We start from the raw sequence: 21,452 nt of genomic DNA on the forward strand, positions 1-21,452 counted from the left end.
TGAAGGATCTGGGAGTGATAATGTCAGAGGATCTCGCCACAGCAATGTATCTACCTCATCGGTTAGAAAAATGATAGGACGAATAATGAGAACCTTCAAAACTAGGGACGCCAAGCCCATGATGACACACTTCAAATCGCTTGTTCTCTCTAGGCTGTAATACTGTTGTACACTAACGGCCCCTTCAAGGGTGGCGACATTGCAGACCTGGAGAGCAGCATACAAAGAACTTTCACAGCACACATAAGTACAATAAGGCACCTAAATTATTGGGAACGGTTGAAGGTCCTTGATCTGTATTCCCTGGAATGCAGGCGAGAGAGATACATGATAAAATACACTTGGAAGGTTCTGAAGGGATTGGTACCAAACCTGCACACGAAAATCATTCCCTATGAAAGCAAAAGACTCGGCAGGAGATGCAACATTCCCCTCCCCAGGTAATAAACGACTTTCTATATAGTATTATGTCATTGATGTCAACTATGGTCTATATACCTTGTACATGTACTTGTAGAAACAAAGATTATTATTATTATTATTATTATTATTATTATTATTATTATTATTATTATTATTATTATTATTATTATTATTGTTGTTGTTATTACTTCAATCGTTCATTGTTAATGTGTATGTTGCTACTATATTATATCAAAACTTCGGTGAACTTTAAGTTTAGACTGTACAAGTACAGTCTAAACTTAGGATTCTTTGATAATAATAATAATAATAATAATAATAATAATAATAATAATAATAATAATAATGATAATAATAATAATAATAATAATAATGATAATAATAGTTGTACAAGTACAAGATACGAGGTATGCTGACCACAGCTGAAGAAGGATGGGTAAGGAAGAAGGATGGGTAAGGAAGAAGGATGGGTAAAGAAGAAGGATGGGTAAGGAAGAAGGATGGGTAAGGAAGAAGGATGGGTAAAGAAGAAGGATGGGTAAGGAAGAAGGATGGGTAAGGAAGAAGGATGGGTAAGGAAGAAGGATGGGTAAGGAAGAAGGATGGGTAAGGAAGAAGGATGGGTAAGGAAGAAGGATGGGTAAGGAAGAAGGATGGGTAGGGAAGAAGGATGGGTAAGGAAGAAGGATGGGTAAGGAAGAAGGATGGGTAAGGAAGAAGGATGGGTAAGGAAGAAGGATGGGTAAGGAAGAAGGATGGGTAAGGAAGAAGATGGGTAAGGAAGAAGGATGGGTAAGGAAGAAGGATGGGTAAGGAAGAAGGATGGGTAAGGAAGAAGGATGGGTAAGGAAGAAGGATGGGTAAGGAAGAAGGATGGGTAAGGAAGAAGGATGGGTAAGGAAGAAGGATGGGTAAGGAAGAAGGATGGGTAAGGAAGAAGGATGGGTAAGGAAGAAGGATGGGTAAGGAAGAAGGATGGAGAAGGAAGAAGGATGGGTAAGGAAGATGGGTAAGGAAGAAGGATGGGTAAGGAAGAAGGATGGGTAAGGAAGAAGGATGGGTAAGGAAGAAGGATGGGTAAGGGAGAAGGATGGGTAAGGAAGAAGGATGGGTAAGGAAGAAGGATGGGTAAGGAAGAAGGATGGGTAAGGAAGAAGGATGGGTAAGGAAGAAGGATGGGTAAGGAAGAAGGATGGGTAAGGAAGAAGGATGGGTAAGGAAGAAGGATGGGTAAGGAAGAAGGATGGGTAAGGAAGAAGGATGGGTAAGGAAGAAGGATGGGTAAGGAAGAAGGATGGGTAGGGAAGAAGGATGGGTAAGGAAGAAGGATGGGTAAGGAAGAAGGATGGGTAAGGAAGAAGGATGGGTAAGGAAGAAGGATGGGTAAGGAAGAAGGATGGGTAAGGAAGAAGGATGGGTAAGGAAGAAGGATGGGTAAGGAAGAAGGATGGGTAAGGAAGAAGGATGGGTAAGGAAGAAGGATGGGTAAGGAAGAAGGATGGGTAAGGAAGAAGGATGGGTAAGGAAGAAGGATGGGTAAGGAAGAAGGATGGGTAAGGAAGAAGGATGGGTAAGGAAGAAGGATGGGTAAGGAAGAAGGATGGGTAAGGAAGAAGGATGGGTAAGGAAGAAGGATGGGTAAGGAAGAAGGATGGGTAAGGAAGAAGGATGGGTAAGGAAGAAGGATGGGTAGGGAAGAAGGATGGGTAAGGAAGAAGGATGGGTAAGGAAGAAGGATGGGTAAGGAAGAAGGATGGGTAAGGAAGAAGGATGGGTAAGGAAGAAGGATGGGTAAGGAAGAAGGATGGGTAAGGAAGAAGGATGGGTAAGGAAGAAGGATGGGTAAGGAAGAAGGATGGGTAAGGAAGAAGGATGGGTAGGGAAGAAGGATGGGTAAGGAAGAAGGATGGGTAAGGAAGAAGGATGGGTAAGGAAGAAGGATGGGTAAGGAAGAAGGATGGGTAAGGAAGAAGGATGGGTAAGGAAGAAGGATGGGTAAGGAAGAAGGATGGGTAAGGAAGAAGGATGGGTAAGGAAGAAGGATGGGTAAGGAAGAAGGATGGGTAAGGAAGAAGGATGGGTAAGGAAGAAGGATGGGTAAGGAAGAAGGATGGGTAAGGAAGAAGGATGGGTAAGGAAGAAGGATGGGTAAGGAAGAAGGATGGGTAAGGAAGAAGGATGGGTAAGGAAGAAGGATGGGTAAGGAAGAAGGATGGGTAAGGAAGAAGGATGGGTAAGGAAGAAGGATGGGTAAGGAAGAAGGATGGGTAAGGAAGAAGGATGGGTAAGGAAGAAGGATGGGTAAGGAAGAAGGATGGGTAAGGAAGAAGGATGGGTAAGGAAGAAGGATGGGTAAGGAAGAAGGATGGGTAAGGAAGAAGGATGGGTAAGGAAGAAGGATGGGTAAGGAAGAAGGATGGGTAAGGAAGAAGGATGGGTAAGGAAGAAGGATGGGTAAGGAAGAAGGATGGGTAAGGAAGAAGGATGGGTAAGGAAGAAGGATGGGTAAGGAAGAAGGATGGGTAAGGAAGAAGGATGGGTAAGGAAGAAGGATGGGTAAGGAAGAAGGATGGGTAAGGAAGAAGGATGGGTAAGGAAGAAGGATGGGTAAGGAAGAAGGATGGGTAAGGAAGAAGGATGGGTAAGGAAGAAGGATGGGTAAGGAAGAAGGATGGGTAAGGAAGAAGGATGGGTAAGGAAGAAGGATGGGTAAGGAAGAAGGATGGGTAAGGAAGAAGGATGGGTAAGGAAGAAGGATGGGTAAGGAAGAAGGATGGGTAAGGAAGAAGGATGGGTAAGGAAGAAGGATGGGTAAGGGAAGAAGGATGGGTAAGGAAGAAGGATGGGTAAGGAAGAAGGATGGGTAAGGAAGAAGGATGGGTAAGGAAGAAGGATGGGTAAGGAAGAAGGATGGGTAAGGAAGAAGGATGGGTAAGGAAGAAGGATGGGTAAGGAAGAAGGATGGGTAGGAAGAAGGATGGGTATGGAAGAAGGATGGGTAAGGAAGAAGGATGGGTAAGGAAGAAGGATGGGTAAGGAAGAAGGATGGGTAGGGAAGAAGGATGGGTAAGGAAGAAGGATGGGTAGGGAAGAAGGATGGGTAAGGAAGAAGGATGGGTAAGGAAGAAGGATGGGTAAGGAAGAAGGATGGGTAAGGAAGAAGGATGGGTAAGGAAGAAGGATGGGTAGGGAAGAAGGATGGGTAAGGAAGAAGGATGGGTAAGGAAGAAGGATGGGTAGGGAAGAAGGATGGGTAAGGAAGAAGGATGGGTAAGGAAGAAGGATGGGTAGGGAAGAAGGATGGGTAGGGAAGAAGGATGGGTAAGGAAGAAGGATGGGTAAGGAAGAAGGATGGGTAAGGAAGGATGGGTAAGGAAGAAGGATGGGTAGGGAAGAAGGATGGGTAAGGAAGGATGGGTAAGGAAGAAGGATGGGTATGGGTAAGTAAGAAGGATGGGTAAGGAAGAAGGATGGGTAAGGAAGAAGGATGGGTAAGGAAGAAGGATGGGTAAGGGAAGAAGGATGGGTAAGGAAGAAGGATGGGTAAGGGAAGAAGGTTGGGTAAGGAAGAAGGATGTGTAAGGAAGAAGGATGGTAAGGAAGGAAGAAGGATGGCAAGGAAGAAGAATGGTAAGGAAGAAGGATGGGTAACGAAGAAGGATGGTAAGGAAGAAGGATGGTAAGGAAGAAGGATTGTAAGGAAGAAGGATGGTAAGGAAGATGGATGGGTAAGGAAGATGGATGGGTAAGGAAGAAGGATGGGTAGGAAGAAGGATGGGTAAGGAAGAAGGATGAGTAAGGAAGAAGGATGGGTAAGGAAGAAGGATGGGTAAGGAAGAAGGATGGGTAAGGAAGAAGGATGGGTAAGGAAGAAGGATGGGTAAGGAAGAAGGATGGGTAAGGAAGAAGGATGGGTAAGGAAGAAGGATGGGTAAGGAAGAAGGATGGGTAAGGAAGAAGGATGGGTAAGGAAGAAGGATGGGTAAGGAAGAAGGATGGGTAAGGAAGAAGGATGGGTAAGGAAGAAGGATGGGTAAGGAAGAAGGATGGGTAAGGAAGAAGGATGGGTAAGGAAGAAGGATGGGTAAGGAAGAAGGATGGGTAAGGAAGAAGGATGGGTAAGGAAGAAGGATGGGTAAGGAAGAAGGATGGGTAGGGAAGAAGGATGGGTAAGGAAGAAGGATGGGTAAGGATGGAAATATTGGAAAAGGATGGGAGGGGGGAGAGAGGTAGGATATAAAAGGTAAGTGGCCCAACCACTTTGGTGTAATTTAAAAAGTGTATGTGAAATAAGATATTCTTTAAGGGGTATAATACTAACCCATCAGAGTCACATAGATATAATAGATATATAAGTACATGACTCTGAATTGGTAGTAATTATACAAGTTGCAACTGTTTTTTTTTTTTGCGATTGCACAACGGATATTTATGCGACAATGAAGGCAATAATTTTCTGGCCAGTTTATAGAATTACGTGACAATGGCTTCTTACAGGTGGTGTCCAGCCATGGTAAATAGCATAATTTTTACATTAGATTGTTATATAAGATGTCTCCCTAACTGGGGGCGATGATTTTCTTAGTATACATAGAAGGGTTCTGGGGCTACCCAGTCTTCTTCATCAGGGAGGTTGCTCAATATCATGGGTCGAGGGTAATCATCTTTATGTATAAAACGACGGACCCTCTGTGGGAGAGTCATTCTTTGAGTCCTGTGAGGAGGAGTATTGATGATATAATCCGTGGTATTTTCAACTTGTAGAGGATGTTCTCTATCTGGCATGTAGAGTTCTTGCATTGTATTGAGTTGTTTATTTTTCAGGGTATCAAGGCGTACATTTAAGGCAGTAATATCTTGTTGTACGTGTGAATCTGCCATTTTAATTCTGTCTCTCCTGGTGCCCGTAATGAAGCGGAGAGCTCTATTCTGGACCCGTTGTAACCGTAGCATGTTGGTCTTTGTTGTTAATGACATTGGTACACATGGATATTCGAGTATAGGTCTTATTACCATTTTATACAGATGTTTTTTGACATGTGGAGGAGCTTGATTAAATCTAAAGAGACTGTTAAGACCGGCTTTGGCTATGTTGATCTTTTTATTTACATGAGATGTTGAGTGGAGCAGCCTGTCTATTTCATATCCCAAGATCTTGTTAGGGTTTCTAATGGCTACAGGTGTACCTCTGATGGAGATACTCCCTTTATCTTCGATGGTTGATGCAAAACATCCTATCGTGCTAACCAGGGTGACATATTATATAGAAAGCCATTGGTTATGCAGAGCATTTCTTGCACTTTAGGTTAATTTTGTCCCCCGGATGCGACCCACATCAGTCGACTAACACCCAGGTACCTACCTGCTGCTAGGTGACCAGAGGCAGCAGGTGTCTTAAAGAAACACGTCCAGTGTTTCCATCCGTACCGAGATCGAACCACGGACACTCAGTGTGTGAGGCGAGAGCGTTGCCAACCGTAGAAGAGATTAAAGAGATGTGGCTGGTCAGGTGGGGGAGGGAGGGAGGTGAGGGAGGTGAGGGATGTGAGAGAGGTGAGGGAGGTGAGGGAGGGAGGGAGGGAGGTAGGTGAAGGAGGGCTGCATGTCACGGTACCAGTCGTCTGTTCTACTTAATAATTCAGTATCATTTAAGGTGTCGTCAGACCATTACTTCCCTAGCTGTCCCCCGCCACTCTTCCCCTAGTTCTCATTCTTATCCATTATTTCACATGGACACGGAAGTATCTCAGCTTGGACACGGAGGGCACAGCCAAGCATGAACACAAGGCAGCTTATCATGGATACTGAAGACGGCTTTTCATAGATACGGAAGGTGGTCTAGCATGAGCTTAAACGGCAGCTTGGGCATATGTGAAGCGAATATCTTCTCTGCATCAACTCAGTGTCATGTGGTTGCTATGTAAGTTCAAGTCTGTTATGATGCTTGGAACAATCTGCCGAGTAGGGTAACAGAGGCTAACACCTTCTCTAGATTTGATGATGAATAAGACACATGTGCAACAGTTGGGTATCTTTATCGTTTCAACGTTTCGCCTACACAGTAGACTTCTTCAGTCAAATGTAAGGCAGTCGGTATAGTAGTGAAATGATGTAATCAGTCCATCAACGTTAGAGAAATAGTATTTGAGGTGGTGAGTCCCACAGCCTGGAGAAGAGTTCAGCTCTATGGTCTGGAACAAGGTGGTGAGTCCCTCAGCTTAGAGAAGAGTTCAGCTCTATGGTCTGGAACAAGGTGGTGAGTCCCTCAGCTTGGAGAAGAGTTCAGCTCCATGATCTGGAACAAGGTGGTCAGTGTCTCAGCTTGGAGAAGAGTTCAGCTCTATGGTCTGGAACAAGGTGGTCAGTCCCTCAGCCTGGAGAAGAGTTCAGCTCTATGGTCTGGAACAAGGTGGTGAGTCCCTCAGCTTAGAGAAGAGTTCAGCTCTATGGTCTGGAACAAGGTGGTGAGTCCCTCAGCTTGGAGAAGAGTTCAGCTCCATGATCTGGAACAAGGTGGTCAGTGTCTCAGCTTGGAGAAGAGTTCAGCTCTATGGTCGGGAACAAGGTGGTGAGTCCCTCAGCTTGGAGAAGAGTTCAGTACCATGATCTGGAACAAGGTGGTCAGTCCCTCAGCCTGGAGTAGAGTTCAGCTCTATGGTCTGGAACAAGGTGGTCAGCCCCTCAGCCTGGAGAAGAGTTCAGCTCCATGATCTGGAACGATATGTATTTGACTCTGTAGGCGAAACGTTTCAACAATAAAGTTGCCCAACTTTTCGACATTTTATACTATTTTCAACACACACCTCTCAGTACATGTTGCTTACATTATGTATGCGCATTTCAGCTCACTACATCAGAAAAGATATAGTGATTACATGATCAAATACAGAAGGAACTTTTAGTTACAGTAATATGAGGTGCTATCAGTCTGGAGTGTTGCTTTGCAGGTGTGACGTGTGTTGTGTTGCAGGTGTGACGTGTGTTATATTGCAGGTGTGACGTGTGTTATATTGCAGGTGTGACGTGTGTTATTGTTGCAGGTGTGACGTGTGTTATTGTTGCAGGTATGAGGTATGTAGCAGCAGTGTGGTGCGTGGTGGCTGGTGTTGGCCAGGTCACACCAGTGGTGGCTGGTGTTGGCCAGGTCACACCAGTGGTGGCTGGTGTTGGCCAGGTCACACCAGTGGTGACTGGTGTTGGCCAGGTCACACCAGTGGTGGCTGATGTTGGCCAGGTCACACCAGTGGTGACTGGTGTTGGCCAGGTCATACCAGTGGTGACTGGTGTTGGCCATGTCACACCAGTGGTGGCTGGTGTTGGCCAGGTCACACCAGTGGTGGCTGGTGTTGGCCAGGTCACACCAGCGGTGGCTGATGTTGGTCAGGTCACACCAATGGTGACTGGTGTTAGCCAGGTCACACCAGTGGTGACTGGTGGTGGCCAGGTCACACCAGTGGTGGCTGGTGGTGGCCAGGTCACACCAGTGGTGGCTGGCGTTGGCCAGGTCACACCAGTGGTGGCTGGTGTTGGCCAGGTCACACCAGTGGTGGCTAATGTTGGCCAGGTCACACCAATGGTGACTGGTGTTGGCCAGGTCATACCAGTGGTGGCTGGTATTGGCCAGGTCACACCAGTGGTGGCTGGTGTTGGCCAGGTCACACCAGTGGTAACTGGTGTTGGCCAGGTCACACCAGTGGTAGCAGCTTGTCAAGAATGGCAGCGGGAACAAGAGATCAACCACACAGATACTGGTAAGCTACTGTTGTTGTTAATGTCTTCGTGGAGAAAGAGTCCCAAGACTCGTGTCTTTGTTATGAGATGACCCGTTCAGTGGTGCTGGCTCACCACAGCCACTGAACAGGCCTTGGCTAGCCAGCGCTTGTTCACTAGTTTTGTTCTCCTGTTGTTATTATGTTCACCAGAGAACATTACCCTCATCAGTCCCGTATTATAATAAGGGATAATTATCAGTGCAATATATGTATATATATATATATATATATATATATATATATATATATATATATATATATATATATATATATATATATATATATATATATATATATTTTCATTGTGTTTGTTTATTATCAAATTATTTTAAACTTATATAAAATACATTTAGTTGGATTAGATTAAATTAAATTACGCTTGTTATAATAAGGTTAGGTAAGTTTTCTAAGGTTCTTTTGGTACAAAAATCATTAATTTTTATATTAACACAAATGAAAAAATATATCTTTAAAAGTATAAGAGAAAATTTTAGAAAGGACTTAATTTTAAATGAGTTATTGCTAATTGACCAGTTTTACCTATTCGGCACGACATTATATATATCGCGAATATGCGATACAAGATGCAAAACGGGGGAAGTTGAATGATAGCTCTAGGTCTTTCGTGTTACAATCAACACATCATCAGGAGCTTGCAATGTTGCAGAAAATAGGATGCTTGACCTTCATCCTCTTTTCTGCAACGTTGGAAGCTCCTGATGATGTGTTGATCGCAATGCGAAAGGCCTAGAGCTATCATTCAACTCGGTTATTCGATACATGTGATTGTTGGTCATAATCATCCTAGCGCGCTGCCTGAACTATACAAATTTAGTGCTTTCCATGAATTAAATACGAGAATGATAATCATCCTGTTTTCCCAATATCATTAGTCATGTGTTGCATCTATTGCATGCAAGGTTTCAAGGTGGATCAATGGCTGAGGATCTGATAAAGCAATTGGCACGGGATCGATCCCCCAGAGAGAGAGAGACAGTTTGTAAGACTGATGACTTGAGACGGAATATGATGGTGAGACACTTCCAGGAGTGACTGAGGAACATACTCGTCAGATATACTCGTCGAGGACTGGAGAACAAACAAGTGAGATCAAATAACCTCGTTATATGCCTGTTCAACCAGGTTGTTGCTGTTAGTGTCCCGCTGTCTCACAGCCTGGTTGATCAAACAATAATAATAATAATAATAATAATAATAATAATAATAATAATCTTTATTTCTACAAGTACATGTACAAGGTATACAGACCATAGCTGACATCAATAACATACTACAATATAGAAAGTCGCTTGTTATGCTGAGCATTTCCCGCAAATTAGGTCAATTTTGTCCCCAGGATGCGACCCACACCAGTCCACTAACACCCAGGTACCCATTTTACTGCTAGGTGAATATGGACAGCAGGTGTCTTTAGGAAACACGTCCTAATGTTTTTACTTGTACCGGGGATCGAACCGCGGACTTCAGTGTGTGAGTTGAGTGCGCTACTAACCGAGCTACATAAATTGCAATATGCAAAGCTTGCGGAGCGTCCTAATCTAAAAATATGTGAAAAGCAAAAAAATCCAGAGGGATATTTCTAGGTATCTCAGTAGCAATGCGTTTATGTCACAACTGAAGGACCCGAGTTCAATGTTGGGCGGGGCGAGACATGTAGGCATGTCTCCTAACACTTGCTGCACTGGGTGTTAGTCACTGGTGTGGGTCGCATCCTGGGACAAAATTAACCTAATTTGTACGAAATGCTCTGCATAACAAGTGGCTTTCTATATAGATTGTCACTGATGTCAGTTATGGTCTGTATACGTTGCATCATCTACTTGTAGAAATAATAATAATAATAATAGTAATAATAATAATAATAATAATAATAATAATAATAATAATAATAATAATAATAATAATAATAATTATTATTATTATTATTATTATTATTATTATTATTATTATTATTATTATTGTGGGTCCCATCCTGGAGAAGAGAACCACAGAGACTACAGTGAGGCCACACTACGTGGTTTTCATGGGTTATCCTGGGTTACAAGCCCTTCGACAATTGGCTAAATAATAACAATCAGGCTGGATAGCTGGTTAATTGGGGTTAAAGCCTATTTAACTACTTAAAGAGCCATTAGGCCTGCACGTTAAATATTTACCACCCATCAGTAATACTTTAACCCCTTAATATGCATTAAATCAAACTCTCAGTGCAGGGCCAGGAGCTATGAGTCGACCCCTGGAACCACAATTAGGTGAGTACAGGAGGGCCCCGCTTATACAGCAGGTTAAGCTTCTGGCTTCAGCTGCAAAGCAAAAATTTCTGTAAAGTGAAGCCAGCCATTTTTTTTTCACTTTCAAATACATACAAAAGTCTCACAACATTTACACTATCATATAATTAAGTGAGCGATAGACTTAGGCCTAAAAAATGCACATACAGTACATACATTACTTACCTTAAAATATTTTTTTTCTTTGGTTATAGTTAGTGGTTAATGTATTTATTATAGAAGTTTGAATAAATGAACAATGGGTATAATTTAAAACTGCTGTATTAGTGATATGCTGTAAAGTGAAGCGCTGTAAAGTGAAGCACTGTAAAGTGAAGCGCTGTAAAGTGAAGCGCTGTAAAGTGAAGCGCTGTAAAGTGAAGCGCTGTAAAGTGAAGCGCTGTAAAGTGAAGCGCTGTAAAGTGAAGCGCTGTAAAGTGAAGCGATCTAAAGCAAAGTGCTGTAAAGCGAAGCGCTGTAAAGTGAAGCGCTGTAAAGTGAAGCGCTGTAAAGTGAAGCGCTGTAAAGTGAAGCGCTGTAAAGCGAAGCGCTGTAAAGTGAAGCGCTGTAAAGTGGGACCCTCCGGTTTATACAATAAACAATAATCACAGGATATACATGGTGTGTATATCCTGTGACTACACCTCTAGTTTCCATTTACACGGTGTGCAGGAGTGAGGACAGCAGGAGAATGGCAGCAATGGCAGTGGGAAGCACAGGAGGCGGCAGCGACGGCAGGACATAATGGTACCATTTTTAAATTCAGGTAAGCACCATGACTTCTCAAAAATATTGACCAGGATAGTTAAAGATGAGCACAATATGATTACTACGACTACTGCTACTTTTATTATTATTACTACTACTACTACTACCGCTATTACTACTGCTACCACTACTACTAATACTACAACGACTGTTACCACTATTATTGCTACTACTACTACTGTTATTACTACAACAACTACTACTATTACTATTACTACTACTACCACCACTATTACTACTACTACTACTACTACAATTATTATTGCTATTAATACTACTACTACTACTACAATTATTACTATTAATACTACTACTACAACTACTTCTATTATCACTACAACTACTGCTACTATTACTACGACAACAACTACTGTTACTACTATTAATATTACTACTATTATTACTACTACTAATACTACTGTCACTGTTACTACTAATGCTACTCCTACGACTACTACCACTGCTATTACTATAATAACAACAATAATAATAATAATAATAATAATAACAATAATAATAATAATAATAATAATAATAATAATAATAATAATTTTTAAGAAATAAATTACATACAAAATCCGAATATACATATCACCTGTGACCCCTTGTGACCACATGTAACCCTGTGTGACCCCGTGTGACCACGCGTAACCCTGTGTGACCCCGTGTGACCACATGTAACCCTGTGTGACCCCAGTGACCACGTATAACCCTGTGTGATCCCGTGTGACCTCCACATGACCTTTGATCCTCCGAGTGGCAACTAACCCCTCTCGTGTGACCTCTTGTGACCTGGCAGGTTCTCTGCGGCGCCGCAGCTGCGGGTCGCTGCGGAGGAGTGGTTTCCTCACACCAGAGTGCGCTGGGCGGGGGGCGGCGCCCCCGTGGTCAGTGGTCCGTGTAGAAAGTTGTTAGATCTCCTGGCTAGATGCCTGAACTTTAAGTAAGTCTGTTGTGACCTTCAGGAGTATTAGCCTTAGCTGGGAGAGTTAACCAGGGTAATGAGGATTATCATCAATCACTGCAATCACTGCCAGTTGGACTATTGTCACACCCTACGTCATTATGTACTGGAGTGCGTTAAAATTAATGAATTTAGAGACAACTCACTCAGAAATGTTTAAGATATGGCAAAGTATTTTATCCACAGTAGTATATTACAAACCATTCTGGAGAAATACCCTGACTTTGCTCACTATAAATAAGACTGATATTTGCATTAATAACTCATTGCAATTGTGATCAGGTGTAGACGTGTGAATAGTTCATTACCTTTGAAACTTGTTCAGCTAATAAAAGTTTGGGGCCCAGTCCCTGGACCCATTACGTACCTCTGTAATATTGACGTTCAGTCCCTGGACCCATTATGTGCCTCTGTAATATTGACGTTCAGTCCCTGGACCCATTATGTGCCTCTGTAATATTGACGTTCAGTCCCTGGACCCATTATGTGCCTCTGTAATATTGACGTTCAGTCCCTGGACCCATTATGTGCCTCTGTAATATTGACGTTCAGTCCCTGGACCCATTATGTGCCTCTGTAATATTGACGTTCAGTCCCTGGACCCATTATGTGCCTCTGTAATATTGACGTTCAGTCCCTGGACCCATTATGTGCCTCTGTAATATTGACGTTCAGTCCCTGGACCCATTATGTGCCTCTGTAATATTGACGTTCAGTCCCTGGACCCATTATGTGCCTCTGTAATATTGACGTTCAGTCCCTGGACCCATTATGTGCCTCTGTAATATTGACGTTCAGTCCCTGGACCCATTATGTGCCTCTGTAATATTGACGTTCAGTCCCTGGACCCATTATGTGCCTCTGTAATATTGACGTTCAGTCCCTGGACCCATTATGTACCTCTGTAATATTGACGTTCAGTCCCTGGACCCATTATGTACCTCTGTAATATTGACGTTCAGTCCCTGGACCCATTATGTGCCTCTGTAATATTGACGTTCAGTCCCTGGACCCATTATGTGCCTCTGTAATATTGACGTTCAGTCCCTGGACCCATTATGTGCCTCTGTAATATTGACGTTCAGTCCCTGGACCCATTATGTGCCTCTGTAATATTGACGTTCAGTCCCTGGACCCATTATGTGCCTCTGTAATATTGACGTTCAGTCCCTGGACCCATTATGTGCCTCTGTAATATTGACGTTCAGTCCCTGGACCCATTATGTGCCTCTGTAATATTGACGTTCAGTCCCTGGACCCATTATGTGCCTCTGTAATATTGACGTTCAGTCCCTGGACCCATTATGTACCTCTGTAATATTGACGTTCAGTCCCTGGACCCATTATGTACCTCTGTAATATTGACGTTCAGTCCCTGGACCCATTATGTACCTCTGTAATATTGACGTTCAGTCCCTGGACCCATTATGTACCTCTGTAATATTGACGTTCAGTCCCTGGACCCATTATGTACCTCTGTAATATTGACGTTCAGTCCCTGGACCCATTATGTACCTCTGTAATATTGACGTTCAGTCCCTGGACCCATTATGTACCTCTGTAATATTGACGTTCAGTCCCTGGACCCATTATGTACCTCTGTAATGTTGATGTTCAGTCCCTGGACCCATAATGTACCTCTGTAATGTTGACGTTCAGTCCCTGGACCCATAACGTACCTCTGTAATGTTGACGTTCAGTCCCTGGACCCATTATGTACCTCTGTAATGTTGACGTTCAGTCCCTGGACCCATTATGTGCCTCTGTAATGTTAAGGTTCAGTCCCTGGACCCATTATGTACCTCTGTAATATTAAAATTAAATTCCTGGACCCATTATGTACCTCTGTAATGTTAAGGTTCAGTCCCTGGACCCATTATGTACCTCTGTAATGTTAAGGTTAGTCCCTGGACCCATTATGTACCTCTGTAATGTTGAGGTTCAGTCCCTGGACCCATTATGTACCTCTGTAATGTTAAGGTTCAGTCCCTGGACCCATTATGTACCTCTGTAATGTTAAGGTTCAGTCCCTGGACCCATTATGTACCTCTGTAATGTTAAGGTTCAGTCCCTGGACCCATTATGTACCTCTGTAATATTGAGGTTCAGTCTCTGGACCCATTATGTACCTCTGTAATGTTGAGGTTCAGTCCCTGGACCCATTATGTGCCTCTGTAATGTTAAGGTTCAGTCCCTGGACCCATTATGTACCTCTGTAATATTGAGGTTCAGTCCCTGGACCCATTATGTGCCTCTGTAATGTTAAGGTTCAGTCCCTGGACCCATTATGTACCTCTGTAATGTTAAGGTTCAGTCCCTGGACCCATTATGTACCTCTGTAATGTTAAGGTTCAGTCCCTGGACCCATTATGTACCTCTGTAATATTGAGGTTCAGTCCCTGGACCCATTATATGCCTCTGTAATGTTAAGGTTCAGTCCCTGGACCCATTATGTACCTCTGTAATGTTAAGGTTCAGTCCCTGGACCCATTATGTACCTCTGTAATGTTAAGGTTCAGTCCCTGGACCCATTATATACCTCTGTAATGTTAAGGTTCAGTCCCTGGACCCATTATGTACCTCTGTAATCTTCCTGACTCCCGTCCACAGGCTGGGTATGAGGTACATAGTAAAGATATTAACTAATTAAACTACGAACGCTTGACAATAATAATATCTTGATTTACCACAAGTACATGTACAAGGTATACACACCATAGTTGACATCACTGACATACTACTATTTAGAAAGCCGCTTGTTATGCTGAGTATTTCGTGCAAATTAGGTCAGTTTTGTCCCAGAATGCGACCCACACCAGTCCAATAACACCCAGGATGCGACCCACACCAGTCCACTAACACCCAGGTACCCGTTTTACTGATGGGTGGACATAGACAACCAGTATAAGGAAACACGCCCAGTGTTTCTACCTTCGACGGGATCGAGGTACAGCAGAGCTGTAGTTACCTAGTGAGTGGAAGTGTTCAAGATAGCTAGTAAAGAGTGAACGGCAAGCCGTGTGGGTTAGAATCAGGAAAGCTCTGTCCTCACGCCATCTCTGTTTCCCCCTGCAGGTACACATTCGTCAGGGGAGACGGCTACCTCGGAGACGTTCAGAAGGACGGCTCCTGGAGTGGCATGTTGGGAATGCTGCGCAGGAACGTCAGTATAACATTCTCCTGTACGGAGGAGGATTGTAGCATCCACACGGATAATAATAATAATAATAATAATAATAATAATAATAATAATAATAATAATAATAATAATAATAATAATAATAATAAAAGATTCACTGCTGAAATAAGTCACGCATGTGTCGTATGTATGTATGTAGATTTTATGTATGTACGCATTAAGCATACATGGACGCCACTATCTAATAAACACACACACACACACACACACACACACACACACACACACACACACACACACACACACACACACAAACACACACACACACTGGTATTTGTGAACGACATGACGTAAGGAACAGACTCCGAAGTGTCCCTGTTTGCAGATGACGTGAATTTGATGAGAAGAATTCATTCGATCGAAGACCAGGCAGAACTACAAAGGGATCTGGACAGGCTGCAGACCTGGTCCAGCAATTGGCTCCTGGAGTTCAACCCCACCAAATGCAAAGACATGAATATTGGGGAAGGGCAAAGAAGACCGCAGACGGAGTACAGTCTAGGGGGCCAGAGACTACAAACCTCACTCAAGGAAAAAGATCTTGGGGTGAGTATAACACCAGGCACATCTCCTGAAGCGCACATCAACCAAATAACTGCTGCAGCATATGGGCGCCTGGCAAACCTCAGAACAGCATTCCGACATCTTAATAAGGAATCGTTCAGGACCCTGTACACCGTGTATGTTAGGCCCATATTGGAGTATGCGGCACCAGTTTGGAACCCACACCTAGCCAAGCACGTAAAGAAACTAGAGAAAGTGCAAAGGTTTGCAACAAGACTAGTCCCAGAGCTAAGAGGTATGTCCTACGAGGAGAGGTTAAGGGAAATCAACCTGACGACACTGGAGGACAGGAGAGATAGGGGGGACATGATAACGACATACAAAATACTGAGAGGAATTGACAAGGTGGACAAAGACAGGATGTTCCAGAGATGGGACACAGCAACAAGGGGACACAGTTGGAAGTTGAAGACACAGATGAATCACAGGGATGTTAGGAAGTATTTCTTCAGCCACAGAGTAGTCAGGAAGTGGAATAGTTTGGGAAGCGATGTAGTGGAGGCAGGATCCATACACAGCTTTAAGCAGAGGTATGATAAAGCTCACGGTTCAGGGAGACTGACCTAGTAGCGACCAGTGAAGAGGCGGGTCCGGGAGCTAGGACTCGACTCCTGCAACCTCAACTAGGTGAGTACAACTAGGTGAGTACACACACACACAATTCATCAATAACTCACATTCAGAGAGGAAACTCAAGACAACGTTTCGGTCGATAGCAGACCGAAACGTCGCCTAAAGTTCCCCCTCTTTATCGTCCCACTTGTCCAGGAGGCGGACATAGCTCTTGGACCCTTTGGTCTGAGTGTAAGCAGAAGACAAGTGGTGGACTTCACTGTTCCTCTGAGCCAAGAGATATACCGGATAATGACTGCTCGACCTCACCCTCTACACGACACCTGGGTCATACTCACACCCTTCACGTGAGTCCCTTATCATCCTGGCACCCTTCACGTGAGTCCTTCATCATCTTGGCACTCTTCAAGTGAGTCCCTTATCATCCTGGCACCCTTCACGTGAGTCCTTCATCATTCTGGCACCCTTTAGAGTGAGTCCCTTATCATCCTGGCACCCTTCACATGAGTCTTTCATCATCCTGACACACTGTACGTGAGTCTCTCATCATCCTGGCATCCTTCACGTGAGTCCTTCATTATCCTGGCATCCTTCACGTGAGTCCTTCATCATCCTGGCATCCTTCATGCGAGTCCCTCACATCCTGGCATCCTTTACGCCAGTCCATCATCCTGGCATCCTTCACCGAGAGGTGTGTTTATCTCTTGGTATATACAATGAGAATTTACATTAATCCCTTTTATATTTTGAGTTGTGATTCTCTCTCTCTCTCTCTCTCTCTCTCTCTCTCTCTCTCTCTCTCTCTCTCTCTCTCTCTCTCTCTCTCTCTCTCTCTCTCTCTCTCTCTCTCTCAGGTGGTCTGTCTGGGTAAGTCTGCTGGCGTCCTTGCTGGGGATGTGGTTGACCAGTCTGCTGGTGGCCCGCTTCACCCTGGACCCTCAGGGTCCCTGGACCCCTGGGGACCACTTACTGACCGTGTATGCTGTTCTGGTCTCCCAGGGTAAGATCGTCTGCAGTTCTGTGGATATAGATTGCTGCCTCTGCACTGACCTTCAACCATACCTAACTACATAGAATATAAGACAACAGTGTATTTATGTACGCAGACCAGTAATAATAATAATGATGATGATGATGATGATCATAATAATAATAATAATAATAATAATAATAATAATAATAATAATAATAATAATAATAATGATAAAAATAATGATAATAATAATAATAATAATAATAATAATAAATTAATAATAATAATAATAATGATAAAAATAATGATAATAATAATAATAATAATAATAATAATAATAATAATAATAATAATAATAAATTAATAATAATAATAATAATAATAATAATAATAATAATAATGTGAATGGGTCTACCTGGAGGGTATTCCGGGGATCAACGCTCCCGCGGCCAGGTCATAGACCCCGGTCAACGACCCTGGTCAACGACCCCGGTCAACGACTCTGGTCAACGACCCCGGTCAACGACTCTGGTCAACGACTCCGGTCAACGACTCTGGTCAACGACCCCGGTCAACGACCCTGGTCAACGACCCAGGTCAACGACTCTGGTCAACGACTCCGGTCAACGACTCTGGCCAACGACTCTGGTCAACGACCCCGGTCAACGACTCTGGTCAACGACCCCGGTCACCGACTCTGGTCATCGACCCCGGCCAACGCCTCTGGTCAACGACCCCGGTCAACGACTCTGGTCAACGACTCTGGTCAACGACTCTGGTCAACGACCCCAGTCAACGATCCCAGTCCACGACCCTGGTCCACGGTCCACGACCATGACCAATTTTAATTTTACTAAAATTATTATTATTATTATTATTATTATTATTATTATTATTATTATTATTATTATTATTATTATTATTATTATTAACCAAGAACTAACCAAAGAACAATCAGCACTAAGAATTACTAACAATATCCTCAAGAAGACTAACCTACCTTATATATGTGTGTGTGTGTGTGTGTGTGTGTGTGTGTGTGTGTGTGTGTGTGTGTGTGTGTGTGTGTGTGTGTGTGTGTGTGTGTGTGTGTGTGTGTGTAGGCCTGACCAGGGAGCCCAGGGAAGCTGCCATGAGAATCATCTGTCTCACCTGGATGTTCGTCTCTCTCATCATTACCTCGTACTTCAAGTGAGATGATGCTTCATTGTTTCCTATGTCTCTCATGACCATTTAATATCTTTGGAAATGAAAAATGACTGAAAAGAGGGATTAAAATCGCTAGAAATAATTTTTGTATGTGAATGGTATATAATATATATTTTATGATCTAATGATTGTCTTCGTGGGATTCCTGCTGCTGTAGGAGTTCCTTTACGTCGCTACTGACGGTGAAGTATCTGAAGACGCTAGATTCTTTGAAGGACCTCCTGGCTGACCAGTCTTTAGCTCTGGTGCTGGAGGGAAACACCACCTTCGTCTCCGTCGTTCAGGTTTGAGAAAGACTTGTCTATTATGGGCCAGTAGGCCTTCTGCAGCGTTCTCCCTTTATGTTATCATGTACCTGCTTCCCTCAACAATGTCTTTATGTTATGTAGCAGCGATATTCAGTGTTTTAATTAAAGTCTGTCGTCGAAGTGGCTAGTTTACTGTGCACTCATATCCATCCTGTGGACGGTAGTGGCTAGTTTATTGTTAAACGTTTGCTCTCTCTCTCTCTCTCTCTCTCTCTCTCTCTCTCTCTCTCTCTCTCTCTCTCTCTCTCTCTCTCTCTCTCTCTCTCTCTCTGTCTGTCTGTCTGTCTCTCTCTCTCTCTCTCTCTCTCTCTCTCTCTAACAGGATTTCCGACCGCTTGTCTCTGTGCCTTGTTGACATAGGAGCAGAGCTATGCTCGGATGCCGTTCAAGAGAGGTGTCCTCTGATGGAGGTGCCCCTTTAAGGGTAGTGTCCAAGAGAGGTGCATCGGAACACACCGATTCGCTTTATGCGAATCTGCGCATATATTGAACACCTCTACTGTATCTCAAACTGGCTAGTAGTCGACCATCTTCCCGGAACTATTTTAAAGGTTTTTTTCTCTGTTTGGGAAATTTCCCGCAACAGCGGGGTTCCCGCAACTGGCGGAGGCGCTGAAGGTTCCGGGGAAATTCCTCAACCCTACGTTGAGGTCTTGTAGGCAACACCTGGCAAGGGCCCGAAGCACCAAGGCCCCCCTTCAGGAGAATATTTTTCTAAGTGTGGATAAAAACCGCCCCCAAAAGGTACACCCCCCAGGGGTACACGCCCCCCAGGGTACACGCCATACAGGTACCTCCCGGGGGCACCCCACACAGGTGCCCCCCACCAGGGACACGCCCCCAGAAGTAAAACACGAGAGAGGGGTGGGTTGATTTTCATCTTCTTGGAAATGCAAAGGCCCCCTTTTAAAAGTTCCTCACAAAAGATTAGTGGAAGCTAAGGGATCGGCCATATAACGGGGAAAGGGGACTGCTGGATCAGAAATACCTGACGGGGGGCAACCGGTCATGGTCGTAATGATGTATCACGGGGGGCCCTTGACAGGGGGTCCCGGGGTCGGTCCTAGGACCAGTGCCCCTTTTTTGGTTTTGTGAACGACATGATGGAAGGGGTTTGACTCAAAATGTCCCTTTTGGATGATTTTGAAGTTAATGAGGGGGAATTAAATCAAAAATGAGGACCCCGGCAGGACCCAAAAGACCTGGAAGAAATGGACACCTGGTCCCGCAAAAAGGCCTCAATTTAATCCTGCCAAATAAAAAATCCGAAAATGGGGGAAAGGGGACAGAAGACCACAGACCAGTATAGGCTAGGTGGAAAAACTGCAAACCTCACTCCCAAGGAAAAAATCTTGGGTGAAATGTAACCCGAGTGTCTGGAACACACTCCCAGATAACTGCTGCAGCATTGGGCGCCTAAAACCTGAGAAAACATTCCGATCCTTGTGGGGAATCGTTGGAACACTGTACACCGTGTATGTCGGGCCCCCATACGGGGAAATCCAAAGCACCTTTTTGGAACCCCTTGATAAAGCACGTAAAGAAACTAAAAAGTAAAAAGATTTCCCGAAAAGGGTTGGTTCAGAGCAAAGGGGAATGTCCTTGAAAAAAAGATTAAAAAATCGGCCGGGCGACACTGGAGGACAGGAGGGAAAAACATGAAACGACATATAAAATCCTGGAATAAACCCGGGGTGGAAAAAGACAGGATTTTCCCAGGGGGGGACACGAAAAAAGGGGCCCCAAATTGGGTTAAAAACCAAATGAGTCAGAAAATAGGGGGAATTTTTCAGTCATAGGTTGGGCAGTGGAATGGCCTGAAAATGACGTAGTGGGGCAGGAACCATCACAGTTTTAAGACGGGGGTTTGATGGCTCATGGGCGGGAGGAGGGGGCCCCTGCCCGGTGAAAGAGGCGGGGCCCGGGCTAAGACTCGACCCTGCAACCACAAATAGGTGAAAAAAATGGGTGGTCGGGTACACCCCCACCCTTTACCCCTAAAGGTACCCCACACAGGTACACCCCAAAAGGTACACGCCCAAAAAAATGCCCAAGGGGGCCCCCCGGGGGTACCCCCCAACAAAGGTACCCCCCCAAAGGTTAAAACAAGGTACAACAAAGGACACGCCCAAAAAGGGACACAAAAAGGTACACGCCCCAAAGGGACCCCAAAGGGTACACGTCCAAAGGTACACATTCAAAAAGTTACTTTTTCCATGGTGCCCCGCCCGGGGTACACACTCACAAGATTTTTCCACAAGGTATACCCCCAAAAAGGGTACACTTTCCCAAAGGTACACCCCAAAAAGGGTACCCCCACAAAAGTAAAATTCACTAAGGTACCACCCAAAGGGTTGCCTCACGGGTGCACCCAAAGGTCACACCCCCAAAAGGGTACACATTCACTA

Source organism: Cherax quadricarinatus, chromosome 79 (assembly GCF_038502225.1).
Source record: "Cherax quadricarinatus isolate ZL_2023a chromosome 79, ASM3850222v1, whole genome shotgun sequence".
In the NCBI taxonomy this organism is placed as follows: Eukaryota; Metazoa; Arthropoda; class Malacostraca; order Decapoda; family Parastacidae; genus Cherax; species Cherax quadricarinatus.